Below are 14,581 nucleotides of genomic sequence, written 5' to 3'. Positions count from 1 at the left end.
CAATCTTGTAGTAAATATAAATTGGTTACAGTAACACATGGTTGATATGATGTTACGGGAAATAAGAAACAAAGAATGTTGAAATAATCGCAATAAAATAGTTTCTTTTGTTATTTGTTTAATGAAACTAGTATTATACTCTCTGAGTTTAAATGGTTAATACCTGATAGAATTAATCTCGCCCAGCGTACCGATGCGAGGCGAAAATCAGAACCGTCAAAGGGTAATAGAGATAGGTAATAACGAATATTTGTGGTTTATATTTGATGGCCGCCATTTGTCACGCCCTCTACGGCTTGGCTAAATGCATCCGTGTAACGAAATGAATTTTAACATTATTCGTTATATGCCGAAAGAGACAAAGGGGCGTAACAACCAGCACACTCAAAGAGGTAAAGGGTGTGTTATGTGATATCTCAGACTTGTATTACTAGTCTGAGGTGATATGTAATATCGGTTGCTCTCGATTTGTATGCGAAGGATTCTATAGCGTCAACTCTGTATCATATGAACATGACAAATACAACGTGATTTATAGAGTAAAGTGATTTAAGTTGATAGTAACCAAATCAAATCAAATCAAATCGAGCTGTCTATGCTCGTTAGAAAAATATACAAATAATGAACCAGTAAATTAGTATAAATTGTCGAGAGCGGGCCTTATTTACCACAATGTACCCATTGTAAAGTACGAAAGCCGTGATCACGTGATATTATATAAATCGACTTTGTTGACTCGCTTGTTAAAATGATGATGAATAACTATAAACACAAACCTCACGTGATGTTGATAGGCCAATCCGCGCTTATCTCAGCCAATAAGTAATGACATAAAAATGTTGTGTCAAGTAGGTATTTATTTACATGGTGATTCGCAAGGTCATTCTTGCGTGTACTCAGGGAAGCTTAATTCCAGGCTAGTAGATTACTTCGGCCAGCTTGAATTTGTTTTATGTATAACTCAACTTGTGTACGGATTCAATGAAGCAGTGCTGGTTGCTACAGGAAACAACTATTTCGGGTATTTTTATTGTTAGCCAAACAATTTATGGATCGATTTTCAGGACAGGTTGTCCTTGAAAACAAGTACTAATCGGTAAGTGGGTCATAAAAATATCACTTTCTGTTTGTTATAGATGATTTGTGAAAGTCATTGACACATAAGGTCATTGTCTGATTCACGAGTGGATAAACATCGTCAAGACTTAATTCGGCATAGCTTTAGCTTCATCGTAACGCAATGATTTATTCTACATCAGATATAGACAACTACCCATCCATATGACAAGCGGGGTGCAATACGTGTCATAACAGGATACATAATACTAAGGCACTGCTTAATGATTTAATGTGAAAGAACGATTTTTTAATCAATTAACATTGAATATTTAAAAAATGTACAAAAAACACCAGCTGCGATTATCGAAAGCTCTACTATTAATTAATTAGCGGTGAAGCCTAGGAATTTGATCAAACGTGTAATTACTATTATATCTAAATTGGCAGTTACATCATTATTTCGTTTGTTGATACTATTCTCCCACGATATAAAGACGACTGTTAAGCCACTATTTTGGTATTTGCCACTATTTTGGTACCCGCGAAAATTAAAACCAACGTCCTCTTGCTCTTTGTTATTATTTTTCTTCACAAGTCAATAAATCTCATAATTCTGAATAATTCTGGACAGTTTGTGTATAATTTGGAGTAATTTGTTATGTTTAATTTAAGTTTTCTTTACTTGCGCATCTTTTCAGACCGAATTGTCATCTTTTTGACGCAGACACAGTGACGCTAACTTAGGGGGTATTACAATCGGCTGTCCTAACAGCCATATCGCGGAGCTCAATTCAACTGTCGTACTTTTAAAAATCAATTGCATAGCATATCCGTCGCCGATTGAAATGGTGTTAGTGCATCGAAACTGTTCGGCGAAGCTGCTAGGTAAGTATATGACGATTCAATACTAATATTGATATTTACTAGCTAGCTATCGCACTATGACTTGTTTAGTGTGCCTGCTCAGACTGCTGCGGCGTCTCGAGTCCATTTGATTCTATCATCATCATCATGTTGTGTTCAATTCCAATTTCGAATGTGCATCGATTTCTCAAAACAGTAATTTATAGACATGTATATAGTTCATCTGATCCAGAAAGTGATAGTTTAAACTTCATGTACATGTCCAGCTTGAATTTAAATAATCTATATGCGGACGTTGAGCAGACGGACAACAACATAGCCACCGAGCGATATGCTATTTTTCCGTTTTGTGCTTCTTCCATTTGAGATGCATTTCTGTAAAATATTCCGTATATGATGACAGAATTCGCTGGTGTTGTCAAGTTGTAGCATCCATTCTGGAAATTTTTATATTTTAGCAGCTATTTATTTTCTTGAAATTAAAATGTTTTAATACGCAAGATTTAAGTAATTAATGAGGTCTTGATATTAGTAATTTATACCCATAAGCTGAATGATATTCTTGTATAAAACATGTCAGTCACTTTCTTATTTTATCATATTTTTTCTCTATAACATGACGAGATAGAACAATTTGTATAATATATTATACTCTTGCGTAAATGACAAAGGTGTGTCAATAGTCAATAAAACAGCTAGCTGCGGTTCCGTAGCTCTTTGGTGCGACCTACAATCAAATTTCGCCCTAACAATTTCATTTGGACGTCTTTTTTTTAATTTTGTAGTTGTACGTCGAACATAGAGCTACGGGATCTATCACAGTTTAATAACAGAAATCTGGCATACATAAATTAAATCGCTTTTGCTTTCGATTACTATGGTGTGACGTACCTTTATTGTGAATTGATTGCTGGATGAATAACATGCAAACTTTTGTTTGCAATTTGTGTTTATAAATAAGCAATAATTTGTGATATTTTACAATTACCGCGGAAACCAAGCAAATTACGAGAAAACGGCAGCCATTGACATCCCACACTCCCTAGCACAGAATAAATGTAATCTCGTTTGGCAGTCATGTGATACAGTGGTGGAAGAATAAAACTCACTCTTCCCGTTATTCTAATTGTTCCAAGAAAGCAATCACATACAGTATTTATAATTGTATGATTTTTGTTTAATAATAGAAACTAGTTGCATAAACGCAATTTATCTACTGATTTCGGTCACGTGGTACAAAATTATAGGTCTCGCGTAATTTGCTATAAACTCTGGAATACAAAATGGCGTCTTTCGTCTTGTTATTTTTCTGCGACTCGGTGTACAGTAAATAAAGTCAATTATTTATGACCACCGTCATCATTTCACAGCGCAAATAGGTTCTGGTCATTGTTTGGAAGTAAATAAACATAGTGAGTACTTTCGAAGGTCTTAAAATGTGATTTTCGCGACGACCAAATTTGGCATGTGGATTTTAACCGGGCCGGCCAGAGTCAGTCACGTAAATAATGCGGTTGGCAACATAGGGCTATGATTCCACAGCTATAAAACAGCCTAGGCAATACTATAGTCATTTAGAAAAGACATACAATTTGTTATTAATCTCATTATACACTTGTTATTAATCTCACTAATAACAACCATTCATGGTTATTTCAATTTTTGTATTACATTTTAATTTGTTTAGTAAGTTTTACAATACAAAAACCATCTTTATTATTGCTGCATTGTGGATATAAATGTAGCTCCAGAATGTGAGTAACCACTTGGAATTCCTACTGAATTTCGGGACGCCATGAATTCACAGAAATGCTTTCTTAATTTCATTTCCAAATACTTGCTGTGATAGATGAATGTTTAAACAATCATTTATACATGTTCCATAAGTGAATAAATAATATTACTAAAAAAATCCTTTGAAAATCAAAAGTCTACCATTCAATCTATTTGTATCTAACAACGTTGTCCTGACTCACTGCACTAATGATCAATGGGATAATGGCTTCCTATAGAGAAGAAATGTGTTAACTCAATATTGGATTTTGCAAAGAATTGTGGAATTGAAAATTGAACTGAACAATATAACCATAAAATTTTTAAAAATAACTTGCACGTTGCTTGAAAACAGGAGAGGTAAAAAGCTTATTTTAACGGAGGGCTCTATGGAAAAGATGTGAGCCCCCCCAATGCCATCTACAGTTCAATTTTCTATCTCACAACTTTTTGCAAAATCAAATATGGAGTTAACACAGTTCTTCCCTATACATGTATATAACACATTTCTTCCCTATACTATACTGGATATTATGAATCACTGTCTTAACTATGAAACAAATAATAAGGTATAATTATTCCCTTAGAACCTAACCTGACTCACTGCACTAACAACCAATAAGACATTTGTTACTCATAATTAGGACTAGATATTATTATTATTTTTAATATTTTTTTTGTGCCAGGCAACAGTTCCGGACATTAAATTTCACTGTTGACTCTCCTGACTTTTTTTATGTGCAAATTGCAAGTGCTGACACATAGTGCATTTTTGCCACAGAAGTCATATTCAAGTTTGGGACTACATGACAGGACTGTGCGGCCATTTTCCTATCAAATGGCAATTTAATGCACTATCCGACCTTAATCAAAGTTCCCCCAAAGTCGCATTCGTTAGTGAATAAATCTTGGCCAGTGGAATTGGGCTTTCCGTGTTCAGCCTTAGTAGGATTTGAACTTGGGTCTACAAATCATGAGTCTGATGCGACAACCACTACGGTATACTACCAGTGACCGATAGGACTAGGTATTATTACCTGGTAATCGAAGACGACCTGACCCGACTCACTGCACTAACTATAAAACTAATAATAAGGTATTATTATTCCCCTAGAACCTAACCTGACTCACTGCACTAACAACAAATTGGACATTTTTACCTACATGTATAACAACAGTGTTCTCTCCACACCTCTAAAGCGTAATGGTACAGTGATGTGACCCTGTGAGATGTTCTTTCAAGGGTGTGGTCCCTCTAAATCCAAATCAAATACTAGAATATTAATAATTTGCCCATTGCACGTAACAGCAACAATGTGACAAAACAAGTCTCACAAATCACAAATACTGCACATGTCCGGAAAATATACTGATTTGGTACACTGCTATTATTTGCAGTTTGTACTTTAATTAAAAAAAAAAACAAGTGAAATTAGGTCCCATTGAAAATAAAACTGTACATAAATCGAAGCAAAAATTATTCAACTGCAGGCATCGCCAAAGAAAAAAAACTGACTGGCAACACTGTTGTTTGGAGGTGTCAATCTGCCCAACGATTGTGTGTCTCGGCTACGCTGGTGGCTCATGCTTTGCCAAATTTTGCCGAATGGCGAGTTGAGTTTTAAGTTGATTTGCCAAATAATATATTTTATAGCCAAAATTGACCATATTTTAGGAAAGTAATGATTATTTGAATGTATAAACCATCTTTATAGTAATGTTCTTGAATGTATAATAAAGAAAAATGAACGACTTTTACCATAATATTTTTTCTGATAGTCGATTTTTCTAGGATAGTTGACGTCGCCATGTCTACAACAGAGCTGGTATTATGTTACTGTATTTTGCCGATCATGTATTAAAAAACTCTTGAAAATATGATACATCATGGCAAAATGTAAGATAAAATTGGAAACTTTGGTCTGACCTTTTGCATCACTTCCTGTTGAAACACCAACAAAGTCGTATGTCATCGCATGACTTTGTGGACATTTTTTTTTTATCATCCCCAGTTCTTTCTAAGATTAAAACATTAACTCGAGACACACGTTAGATCAAAAGAAATACCTGGATTGCCAGTCTGTTTATTAGTGGTTCTAAGATAATCGCCAATGAATCATTTTCAGGAATTTTTTTAAACAAGAAACAGGGGTGCATCGCCCTCATGCCATGGCCATGTGCCCCTTACCCTAGGGGGCAGATTTTCTGGCAACCACAAAATTCTGAATGACAAGGGATCACAAGTGGCTTCAGTCTTCAACTTTGACCTGTCTGACAGAAATTTTGGCCCAAAGGAAGCCAGAGAATGCTCCACACCCTGATAGGGAAAACCCCATCTCCCCTACTTGATGGTGCCGCTGAATTGCAGTGCTCCCTCTTGCAGTTTTTTTAGCTCCGCTGTCGACTTTGTCGAGCGTAGCTTATCATATGAGTGATTGTTCGTCGTCCGTGTCAATGTTTTACTTTTTCGACTTCTTGAAAACTACAAGCCTGAATGCTTTGATACTTGGTGTATATGTACCTTGGGTAGACCTCTCTTAGGTTTGTTCATTTCATGTTGATATCTTCAATTCTCTAATTTTGGTGAATATTTTTGTCATTTTTGGTAGAAAGTGATATTTTCGACTTCTTGTTAAAAACCGCAAGTGCAATTGCTTTGATATTACATATATAGGTACTACATGTGGACCTCTCTCAGATTTGTTCATTTTGTAATGATATCTTTAATTCTCTAATTTTGGTGAATATTTTTGTCATTTTTGGTAAAAAGTGATATTTTCGACTTCTTGTTAAAAACCGCAAGTGCAATTGCTTTGATATTACATATATAGGTACTACATGTGGACCTCTCTCAGATTTGTTCATTTTGTAATTATATCTTTAATTCTCTAATTTTGGTGAATATTTTTGTCATTTTTGGTAAAAAGTGATATTTTCGACTTCTTGTTAAAAACCGCAAGTGCAATTGCTTTGATATTACATATATAGGTACTACATGTGGACCTCTCTCAGATTTGTTCATTTTGTAATGATATCTTTAATTCTCTAATTTTGGTGAATATTTTTGTCATTTTTGGTAAAAAGTGATATTTTCGACTTCTTGTTAAAAACCGCAAGTGCAATTGCTTTGATATTACATATATAGGTACTACATGTGGACCTCTCTCAGATTTGTTCATTTTGTAATTATATCTTTAATTCTCTAATTTTGGTGAATATTTTTGTCATTTTTGGTAAAAAGTGATATTTTCGACTTCTTGTTAAAAACCGCAAGTGCAATTGCTTTGATATTACATATATAGGTACTACATGTGAACCTCTCTCAGAATTGTTCATTTTGTAATGATATCTTTCTCTAATTTTGGTGAATATTTTTATCATTTTTGGTAAAAAGTGATATTTTTGACTTCTTGTTAAAAAACGCAAGTCCAATTGCTTTGATACTACATATATAGGTACTACATGTAGACCTCTCTCAGATTTGTTCATTTTGTGATGATATCTTCAATTCTCTAATTTTGGTGAATATTTTTGTAATTTTTGGTAAAAAGTGATATTTTCGACTTCTTGTTAAAAACCAATAGTTCAATTGCTTTGATATTACATATTTAGATACTACATGTAGACCTTTCTCAGATTTGTTCATTTCGTGATGATATCTTGGATTCTATAATTTTGGTGAATATTTTTGTCATATTTGGTAAAAAGTGATATTTTCGACTTCTTGTTAAAAACCAAAAGTTCATTGCTTTGATATTACATATATAGATACTACATGTAGACCTTTCTCAGATTTGTTCATTTCGTGATGATATCTTCAATTCTCTAATTTTGGTGAATATTTTAGTCATTTTTGGTAGAAAGTGATATTTTCGACTTCTTGTTAAAAACTGTAAGTCCGATTGCTTTGATACTATACATATTGTTCATTTTCTGATGATGTCTTCAGTTCTTTAATTGAAATGTGCATTTCTAACAGCGGAGCTATCTCAGCCGATAGGCTGCTTGTTCAAGAAAAAACCCTGATTTTAATTAACAAAACATTCTAAATTTGTTCAATGCAAGAATGTTACGGTTTAGCGGACAAAGTTAGGGTAATCATAGCATTACACATAAGGTATAGATCAATGAAAAATCGTTGACTTTAGTTTGAAATTTTGTCATTATTGATATATTATTTTCATCTTATTTTGATAACTCGCAATCTCACAACAAAAAAATGTTTGCCCTAATGTCTCATGAACAGACAGTGACATGGGCACTAAAACTGACTGTACTTGTTGACACGAAATAATGATAAACAGTTATCTCCATGGATAACAATATATTTACTGACTGGCTATAACATATTAACTATTTCTATTGCTTTTTAGCTCCGCTGTCGACAAAGTCGACACAGCTAGGCATTAGTGGAATGGTGCATAGCAGACTGTCAAAACCTCAAATTCTCTAATTTTGGTGAATATTTTTGTCATTTTTGGTAAAAAGTGATATTTTTGACTTCTTGCTAAAAACCGCTATTCTGATTGCTTTGATATTACATATATAGGTACTATATGTGGATCTCTCTCAGATTTGTTCATTTCATAATGATATCTTAAATTTTCTAATTTTGGTGAATATTTTTGGTAAAAAGTGATATTTTTGACTTCTTGTTAAAAACCGCAAGTCCAATTGCTTTGATATTACATATATAGGTACTACACCTGGACCTCTCTCAGATTTGTTCATTTTGTGATGATATCTTTAATTCTCTAGTTTTGATGAATATTTTTGTAGTTTTTGGTAAAAAGTGATATTTTCGACTTCTTGTTGAAAACAGCAAGTCTGATTGCTTTGCTATTATATATATATAAGTACTACATATGGACCTCTCTCAGATTTGTTCATTTTGTGATGATATCTTTAATTTTCTGATTTTAGTCAATATTTTTGTAATTTTTGATAAAAGGTGATATTTTCGACTTCTTGTTAAAAACCGCAAGTCTGATTGCTTTGATACTATACATATATGTACCTCAGGTAAACCTCCCTCAGATTTGTTCATTTCATGATGATATCTTCAATTATCTAATTTTGATGAATATTTTTGTCATTTTTAGTAAAAAGTGATATTTTTGAATTCTTGTTGAAACAGCAAGTCCGATTGCTATACATACCATACATATTGTTCATTTTCTTATATGATATCCTCTGTTCTTTAATTAAAATGTGCCTTGCTAACAGCGGAGCTATCTCAGCCGATAGGCTGCTTGTTTTGCTGTTCTATTTCAAACTTTATTTGACTTGATAAATACATAAAAGACAATGGAGTAAAATGATATAAAATATCAGACTCTCTCGTCTTTAATTAATTGTAGATAGATTGTTAACTAATTTTATACTAACACAGTTATTGTATCACAATATTCAATGGGAAAATTATGCAAATTAGATACAGTGTTTGACTTGGGGTCTGGGGAGAACACTGAACTTGGACTGGATTTTTTTAATCCTGAGGCCCTGACCTGAATCACTGCACTAACAAGCAATGAGACATTTGTTATCTATAACTAGAACTGGGTTTTACATGTATTAATCCTGAGACCATGGCCATAATCATTGCACTGATGAACTGGGTATATTAGTTTCAGAGGACCTGACTTGACTCAGTGCACTAACTACCAATGGGTCATTTGTTATCTATAACCAGGACTGGGTATTATTATTCCCAGAGAACCTGACCTAAGTCACTGCACTAACTAGCAATGAAACTTTTGTTACTTATAACTAATACTGGGTATTATTAATCCCAGAGGACCTGACCTAACTCACTGTACTAACTAGCAATGGAACTTTTGTTACCTATATCTAGGACTGGGCATTATTATACCCAGGGAATCTGACCTAACTCACTGCATTAACTAGCATTGGGACTTTTGTTACCTATATCTAGGATCAGGCATTATTATACACAGGGAACCTGACCTAACTCACTGCACTAACTAGCAATGGGACTTTTGTTACCTATATCTAGGACTAGGCATTATTATACCCAGGGAACCTGACCTAACTCACTGCATTAACTAGCAATGGGACTTTTGTTACATATATCTAGGACTAGGCATTATTATACCCAGGGAACCTGACCTAACTCACTGCACTAACTAGCAATGGGACCTTTGTTACCTATATCTAGGACTGGACATTATTATACCCAGGGAACCTAACCTGACTCACTGCACTAACTTCATGTACAAATCAGACTTTTGTTACTTATACTAATACTGGGTATTATTAATCCCTGGGGCTCTGTTCTGACATTTGTTAATGAGGACTGGGTTTTATTAATCCCAGAGAACCTGACCTAACTCACTGCACTAATGACCAATGAGTCATTTGTTACCTATAATTAGGACTGGGTACTACCGGTATTAATATTAATTCCCTGACCTGACTCACTACACTAACTACTAATGGAAGACTTGTTACCGATAACCCTTAGACCCTGTACTGGGATAAATTAGCATAACATACAAGCTTTGTATTTTGATAGATATTTTAACAATTTTTTTTTTTATTATTGTAGGAAACTTGGAAATACTATACAGAGAAATGAAAGAATATGGTATCAATGGCTTCAGTACCTGTAACAATGATTTATGACTTTTTAGTAATTGTATTTGTATACCACTTTTTCAGTTTTCTGATTATTTCATGACTGTATGGTGTATTTTGTTATAACATGATGATAATAACAAAAATATTATAAAACTGTATTACAAAGGTACCATACAGTATAACAACAAGAATTAAAGTGTGATTATAAATTTATACTTAATTTAGAAATAACGTTTCTCTTCTGGACCCTTGTCAGTGTTGGTCACTTTGTAGTAAAGCATGTGATCATGTCAGCATTATGCATATTGTCAACAATTATAATATTTGAACTCTCAATATTTTCCAAATGAGTGAGATGATAAGTAAGATGGTGCATTGTTTATTTTCAAGCATGCTATATATTAAATTGCTCAGTACTATGGAAAATTCTATAATATTTGAAATTGCAATGTTAGATTCTTTAATTGAGCAAATAATATATTTTGTACACCTATGAGACAAAAATATATTATTTCTGCTTCTTGCAATACCACATTGTGTTGTGTTTATATTCTACAAATGTTTGCTTTAAAAATTTAAACTTGATTGAAGCATAAAGCTTTGATCTCTATGATTTATGTCTAATAATTTAAAAACAACTGTTCATGTGTAGCACAAATTAGGGGCTTACAGTTTGACCTAGGTTCATGGTGTACACTAATTGTGGTTGGCATGGTCACACTAATTTCCCAGCAGTGTAAAGGCAGATCACAACAAACTTGATATGAGCATCATACATAGTGGGTTGTTATGTCACATTGTTTTGTTCAAAAATGGGAACTGATTGGGATTGATCTTTGTGTGTGTGTACAAGCGTACATCTCCAGCTGCATCGTTAACATGCCAGGACTGCTAACATTCTAACTGTACACATGCATCAAACATCTTGTGATATACCGGTATATATCAATATGTATATACCGATATATACATTGTCCTGAAACCAGATCTTGGTCGTGTGTATGGGATTCTTTCAAATTTGGTTTAAACATGGGATCATCCAATATGACAATAAAATTGATCATGTGTGGGGTCCAGTGCCCTTTAGTTTAGTTCTATATTTTCTGATGAGTCAAGTCTACTCAAAAAATGTAGCCCAAATAGAAAAATTCTTGGGATAGATAAGTATATGAGGTGACTGAGATGGTACAATAACCTCAGTGTAGATCCACTGTTATACCACTGCCACCTGCTGTTGATTTATTCGTCGAGCAGAGGGCAGGGATATTAGGTAGGGTTGCAAATTCCACACCACGCCAAAGCACCATTTGATTACAAGTGGGAACATCAGTACTGTATTTCTGGTGACAAACCAGATTGTAAAGGGGACCCTGTATCATATGATCCAGTACTGTTGGTGGGCCCAGATGAACCATTCTTTTGCAAGGAAGAATGTCTAACCTTGGGCACCATGTTAAATAAATTTTAATTTCCACATAAGTTGCATTTTTCTGATTTACCAAGTGCTTGCTGCAGTCTCTGGCTTTAAGCTGGCACTCAATGAACAATACAAGAATTTGCTGATCGTAACGTGTCCCTTTTTTTACATGGCTAACTGTCGCGCGCAGTTATCTAACATGAACAAATTTTACTTTCTGTATGATGTTCTCCAAGCTAGTTTGTAATTTCAGACATTGTTTTGATAACCACGAGTTGAGTCCTGAGAGACTAGATCGGTTTCTGTAGCAACCGTGACGCTATATCCAAACGTTCGCTACATTGTTTCCCATTGCGTTCTCGCGGTACTTGTCTGTTTACCGCCCAAAATTCCCACCAAAGTTCTGCCTCGTGTTAGTCGCGTGTCACACCTAATATGGAATGACAGCGCTATGTTTCGTTTGTATGCGCCAATCATTAGCGTTGTTTTATTTTCGGAACGTTTTGGCATGATATATTCTAGAGTACAAACACGTGTTTGGCACTTCTCCGATTAGCTGTCACCGAGACAAATGCCGCTCTAACGTTGACAATTACATTAACCAGGCAAAGCGCTGTCGTGAGAAGTCCGATTCAGGCCGTCGCTGTAATTCCTTCTATGGTAGCTTCGCAACTTGATGCTCGTTATGCACACCCTCCTTTCTATGCTCTCTACGATGCCAACTCCTCATGAAGCTATTATTTAGCGATCTATATTTTATACCAAGAAGTATTTGCTGTACAACGTATTGATGTTCATGTTGAGTACAAATAAACCAATTTGAATTATATCTCACGTCTGTTCAACTCAAGAAAACACAACGCAATCGATGTCCGTTTCAATAACAATTCCGCATGATTAGTCAGTTCGTTTTATGTGACGAAAAGAACACCCCAACGCCTAGTTTTGCGATATAAACTTATCCACCACACTAACATCACCCAGAATGTTGTATTTATGGTAAAAGGATATTCACTGAACAGGGGCCTGCAAAACTATTTTGATTCAATGGGACCAAATATAAGGAATTAGTTTAGCCCAGTTCTGCCTAGGTAGTTTGCCATTTTGAGGGCCTCAACAGAGGCAGCAGTCAAACATATTGCCAGAACCAATGATGCTAGGCATAGATGCACCAATATAATATGTGTTCTAAATATGATAAACTGAAGACAGATACACACGAACAATAATCTCATTCATAGGGTCAGAATGCCCAATAATGACAGTCTGGTCGAGGGGAATACAGGAACAAACATATCAACCAAGGAAATGATCGTTGAGGTGGATGTGGTTGGGGTCAGGTGTTTTCAGTGGTATGAATTAAAGGATTCATTTTGTTTCCCAACCCTTATTTCCTGTGACGTTAAATTGTTCGGTTACCGTAGCAAACTACCACAATGACCCTGTAGGACCTTTCAGAAGTCAAGCACAGCTACAAGATCAAGTTGGCCAAAAAGCTTCAGTTGACTCCATCACCAGTGTCAATGGCTCTGCCACGAGTAATGGTAGGCATGATTTTCCAGGAAGTGAGAGAATTATTGGCAAATGGCAGCAGTGCAGTGCCTGTTATTCCCCCATATTTTTGGTGAACAATAAAGAACAATATAGACCCAAGCCAACTGAATCAGTATATTCTCTCAGAGCATTTTATGTGATGGTGACCCCAGCAGAGGTACACTGCTGTGTACATCAGGGGATTTCCTGATATCACTCAAACATTTGATTCAAGATATTAGTTCAATGTTTGCCCATTGTGGCCTCACAGTTTTTTTTTCCCAAAATTAATGGCAGTGCCAGTTTTGTGGCTGCACAGCAGGCCAACAATGTGAATCCATTTTATCAATATCTGGTTGATACAAGAGCAGTAATTTTAGCACACATCCTTCAAACAATCGTATCCCACATTTAGTATTTCCGGGAATGTATTCTTGGGAGTGTTTCAGGTTGAGAGACCCGGCAGCCACACTTTTTGCATGCACGCACAGCTCAGGCAATTATTGAGCTTTTTGGAAATGGCTTCATCTATGAGAGGCCTTGTGCCTCAAACAGCTCTCAAAGGTATGCTCGTCCAGGTCCACACACTCCAGTTGTGTGGATCGCCACATGAGAAATATCATGGACCCCACAAAGCTTGACTGCCATCAAGTGGATGGACTTAACCAACATAAGACGGAGATAACAGATTGCTCCATCAACTGCGGCTATAACACTGGTCATGGACGCCTTGAAAATAGAATGGGGAGTGGCTCCCTTGCAAAGCACAGCTCCACATAAACATACCTAATATGTTGGGGGGCATTAGATTGCTTTCTAGTTGAAGTATAGAATAAAACAGTTCCCATCCATTGCGACAACACAACTGTATTAGCATATATTACAAAACATGGGTGGACAAATCCCACAAACTAGCCAGCTAGTGGAGGAGATAAAGAGTGGGAAATAGAGCTGAAGCCCACCTGGCAGGGATTAGAAACAGTGTGGCCAACACAACACGCAATGCCGTGTTTCACATTCCAATCTCGTTTTTCAGTTTATATGTTCATATATGTGCCTGTAATTTTGAATAGATAATTATTTAGCTGCGCCCCTTTCCCCATTTTGGGATTTACTTGAGGGTCACTAATGGGCTTGAACTCCCGCAGTTCAGCCACCACCAGGGTATACTTTGTACCCATTGAACATACATACAATACATTGGTTTTGGCAAGGTAGGTATGGCTTCACTATGCAAAATTTCGAATAATTCCCCGGGAATCTGATAATGCAAAGATCAGTACATTAACAAAGGGAATTAAAAATTGTTAGGGGTCATGTGACAACAAAAGAATG

General features: G+C 35.5%; 1 long non-coding RNA gene across 1 annotated transcript; it reads left to right on the top strand.

The window, feature by feature from the left end:
• The first annotated feature begins 1,791 nt into the window (after nt 1-1,791).
• On the top strand, nt 1,792-10,739 carry LOC146733752 (uncharacterized). The gene is made up of 2 exons (XR_014926705.1): nt 1,792-1,944; nt 10,265-10,739. It is a non-coding gene; the product is annotated as an uncharacterized LOC146733752 (long non-coding RNA).
• The last annotated feature ends 3,842 nt before the right edge of the window (nt 10,740-14,581 follow it).

The sequence above is a fragment of the Saccoglossus kowalevskii genome, chromosome 16, assembly GCF_978046115.1.
Source record: "Saccoglossus kowalevskii chromosome 16, keSacKowa6.1, whole genome shotgun sequence".
NCBI lineage: Eukaryota > Metazoa > Hemichordata > Enteropneusta > Harrimaniidae > Saccoglossus > Saccoglossus kowalevskii.
Note: the sequence above shows the minus strand (reverse complement) of the source record. Positions and strands in the feature narration are given on the sequence as shown.